This window comes from Hyperoodon ampullatus, assembly GCF_949752795.1.
Source record: "Hyperoodon ampullatus genome assembly, chromosome: 7".
Taxonomy (NCBI): domain Eukaryota; kingdom Metazoa; phylum Chordata; class Mammalia; order Artiodactyla; family Ziphiidae; genus Hyperoodon; species Hyperoodon ampullatus.
Genome location: NC_136920.1, coordinates 46,257,376 through 46,261,985, shown reverse-complemented (window position 1 = coordinate 46,261,985; position 4,610 = coordinate 46,257,376). Strand labels below are relative to the sequence as shown.

Below are 4,610 nucleotides of genomic sequence, written 5' to 3'. Positions count from 1 at the left end.
GGCAGGCAGACTCTCAACCACTGCGCCACCAGGGAAGCCCAATAATGCCTACTTTTATAAGGTGAAAGAGAAAGTTCAGATGATGTGTATGAAGTACCTAGTACTCCAGGCCACTTACCCTAACATAGGAATTTGCTCAATGATGTAAAAGTTTCTGAATAGTAAATGACACTTATGATACTTCCAAACTCTACTTTGCAGGGTTCTTCTAAGAACTAAACCTGTAACATTTTACATTCCCACCAACAGTGTAGGAGGGTTACCTTTTCTCTACACCCTCTCCAGCATTTGTTATTTGAAGACTTTTTATTGATGGCCATTCTGACTGGTGTGAGGTGGTGCCTCACTGAAGTTTTGATTTGCATTTCTCTAATAATTAGTAACATTGAGCATTTTTCCAACCAGGCCATTTGCATGTCTTCTTTGAAGAAATGTCTATTTAGGTTTTTGGCCCATTTTTTGATTGAGTTGTATGAAAGTTCCTTAAAAAACTAAAAATAGAGTTGCCATAAAAACCAGCAATCCCACTCCTGGGCATATATCTGGGCAAAACTATAATTCGAAAAGATACATGCACCACTATGTTCATAGCAGCACTACTTACAATTGCCAAGACATGGAAACAACTTAAATGTTCACTGACAGATGAATGGATAAAGAAGATGTGGTACCTATATTCAATGGAATACTATTACTCAGCCACAAAAAGAATGAAATAATGCCACTTGCAGTAACATGGATGAACCTAGAGATTATCATACTAAGTGAAGTAAGTCAGAAAGAGAAAGACAAAATACCGTATGATATCACTTATATGTGGAATCTAAAATATGACACAAATGAATTTATCTATGAAACAGAAACAGACTCAGAGAACAGACTTGTGGTTGCCAAGGGGGAGGGGCAGTGGGGGAGGGGTGGATTGGGAGTTTGGGATTAGCAGATGCAAACTATTATATATATGTGTAACTGAATCACTTTGCTGTACACCAGAAACTAACACAACATGGTAAAGCTACTATACTTTAATAAAATAATTTTTTTAAAAAAGAATTAAAGCTACTTTTTATAAAGTGCCTAGTATAATGCCTTGCACACAGCATAAAGTAGGTTCTCAATAAATAGTAGCCAGTATGCATACTGTTAGAGAAACTTGGGTAGGGATCTGAAGTAGGAGTCCGAGGACTTGGTCCTAGTCAAAGTTCTACCACCAAATAGCTGTGTGTTCTTGAGCAACTTACTTGTTACTTCTCCTTTCTGAGCTAATGACTGCTAATGCCCCTTCTACCTTTGCAATTCTATAACTTTCTTTTTCTGTTTGTAAGTATTTAATTATGATAAAGAAGACAATACAAAGAATAAAAATTCAAACTGAGTGGAAAATGAAATGTTGGTCTCTATCATGCAGATCCTTCACTACTATCAACTGTCTTTTGTGTATTCTTTCAGGAACTGTCTGGGCTCTGTGTGTGTGTGTGTTTACTTTTACACTATAAAATACACATATTATACTAATCTATATCTTAATCAATTTTTCCCCAAGTACCAGTTTATCTTGAAGATTTTTCCATGTCAGCATATACAAATCTGCTACATTTGGTCCATGTCAGTGACATGGTAACGGCTGCATTATATTCCAAATAAATGGAAGTAATATTGTTTATTTAATTAGTTTCCTATTAATAGACATATAGGTTATTTTTCCTTTGTTTTTAAAAATAATGCAGCAAACATCTGTGCACATTATTTATTTATTTATTTTTCACTCCCCTGGACCTCTTAAATTTATTTCACACATTACAGAGAGAAGCATCCTGACAAAGTTATATATTCACTGGCCAGATATAAGGAAAGAAACACAATAGTGGAAGAAAAATTAAGTCTTATGTATTTTTAAAACCAAACCACTAGGAAAATATATCACAGTCTTGAAACAGCAAACAGACAGGCTATATTATCATTTCAAGTAATAAGTTGGTAAAAACACAAGGTCCTTAATAAAACGATAAGGTGCCAGAACTGGGGCAAGAACAACGCATGTCGCAAAAGTAGTATTTGGTAACGGAGGGCTGTCCCATATTTTGCTCTAAAAGAGTCACAGCTTGCCCCTGAGTTGCTTACTTTTTCTCCTTTGACCTTCGTGTTGCCAAGGGATTGTTTCAACAGAGCTCTGTTATCACAGGGGGCAAAATAAGCAATACTGGGTTTCGGCTTTCATTCTATTTTGTTTTATGAAAACCAGATTTTTCCAAAGCCAGTACTTCATAACTCTCTTAATTAAGCAGCTAACAATTCCTCTTTCACTGTTCATTCTTGAAGACTAGCATATAGCACAATCAAAATCCCCTTTCCCTTCAAGGGTGGGAGTCACTGCAAGATTGTCTTGTCACTCCGCTGACTCTGCTGCTGACAGCCTCAGGGCTCATCATGGCTGCCAGTCAGAGGGAAGGTTTGTTTCCCCTACCAGTATAATAGCGCTTCTTATATTTTTGCAGGGTCTCCAGGCTGAAAGATGTCATGTGTGAGAATTTTAAGAAATGCGCATCCACATCCTGACGGCCAGAAATGAATATCCGCAAGGATCCTTTCAAAGTTTTTATCAGAACTACCTCTCCCAACTCTACATCTTAAAGTAGCTTCATGCCCTTGTATATAAAACAAAACCATGCAGAACAAATCCCCAGAAGCCCCCTTTCCCCTTCTAAATTAGTGACCTCATGGATTTAGTTTTATTTCCAGTTTGTGGGAAATGTTGTAGTGATCCTTCTGGTAAACAGGAGGTTGGCAACAAACAGAAACACCTCTCCTCACACTCCACCAGCTCATAAGCAGGTCAGATGAACCTGCCAGCCTGTTGGTATCTGTGTAGTAAGAGAATCTGGTATCTTGGAGGGCTCTGGTTTGGTAAGGAGACTCCCTGTTGCCAGGATAAGCACTTGCCATGTGAAATTCAGGCTCACAAAAACTCTCCTGTGTTATCACTGACCCCAATTTTAGCACCAGGTTTTTTCACTTTCTAGTTTTCAAACACAAAGGAACCAGTGTCCAGAGGCAAGTGATGTAGGCCTTAAACTTGCTGCCATCCTTAATTTCCTCATTCATAAACTTTCCTTAGAAAACCCAAATCCCCATTTCTCTTTTTAAATAGACTCCTGCCTTCAGCACCGATGGCCAATAGCAGACATCTATTTCCCAATGGATGAGAGGCTCCTTCATCTTCTTGGTCATGGTTGGGATGAGGTTCATGTGGTCATCCACACACGTGGTCACGCAACTCTCCAGCTGCCGCTTCACCTGAAGCTCTTTACTCCCCGCATCAATTGAATCTTTGGCTTTGTCATTGCAATGCATAGTGCACCGGGCCAGGTGGTCCTGGAACTTCTCCAACTCGCTGGTCACCAGGGCCTGGGCTTGAGCCAGAGGTGCATGGCAGCACTCAATGCACTGGTGCACTTGCTGCATGGACGCCTGGCTGTCCTCACAACAGCTGGCGCTGCACCGGAACATGAGGCCCTGCATCTTCTGGACGTTTTCTCTCTCCAGACTCTTCACCATAGAGTCCACCATTTCCTGCACCCGGAGCTGCTGCAGCTCCGCCATGGCGACACGGCGCTGCTCCGTGCCGTGCCGGCGCCCACATCCACATTATTTTTTTGCACATGCATACATTCATTTGTAGGATGGATTTTCAGAGGTTGAATTACTGGGGTTAAAGGGTGGGTATAGTAAAATTTTGATAAATATTCTCAAATTGTTCTCCAAAGAGGATGAACCAATTTATATGGCCACTAACTATGTGTTTGTAATTATTTCCCCACAGACTTACCAACACTGTGATAACTTTCTTTTGTGTGAAGAGTAATTTTTTATTGACATAATTCATAATTCATCCTTTATTAGTCTCATTTTTTTTTCCAGTAGAAATGACTCAATCCAACAAATATTTAATCTTGTAAAACTTCATTCTGTGTGAAGTATAGTATCAGATGTTTGGAGAAGTCAAAATTCATTAGAGTCAGTCTCTGCCCCTGACCAGATGCTACCACTACTGAGGAAGGAAGACACACTCGGGCCTCAGATTACCTTTCCCACCTTGTCTATTTGTAATAACTTTTGTAACCACTGTGGAACTGAAATGAGCCAGCTTCATGAATATTTTAAGTAGGTGTGAGAATTTCCATGAATATATCAAGCAGGAGAATGATGAGCACGGATTAGGCAGCCACAGCTCACTAACTTGCATCTCCTACATGCTCATTTACTACCAAGTGTATTTTTTTTCATTCATGCGAGATAGTACAAGATGTGATTGGGAATTTATGATTTCATGCCTCTTCCACAGCTCTTCCAGGTTAGCTCACTCCCTGTCCTAACTTTCTGTAACTACACTAGAAAGTTTTGCATCATCATGGGAAAGAGATACTTCTGGAAAATAATGATGACTTAATGAGCAGCAATACGCCATGATTGGGACAACAAACAAAATGGTAAACATGAATGAGGCTTCTAGAAGGGAGAAATGGATGACCAGAGTGAGGAGAGGATTGTTGGGGGAGATGAATCTATTGAGAGCTGGCATCTATGAGGGAGAGATAATGACAGCAAGAGCA

General features: G+C 39.8%; 1 pseudogene across 1 annotated transcript; it reads right to left on the bottom strand.

Moving 5' to 3' along the window:
- Window positions 1-3,185: 3,185 nt before the first annotated feature.
- On the bottom strand, window positions 3,186-3,640 carry LOC307056000 (protein FAM136A-like; annotated as a pseudogene). Its single transcript has one exon. The product of its transcript is annotated as a protein FAM136A-like (transcript).
- Window positions 3,641-4,610: the final 970 nt, after the last annotated feature.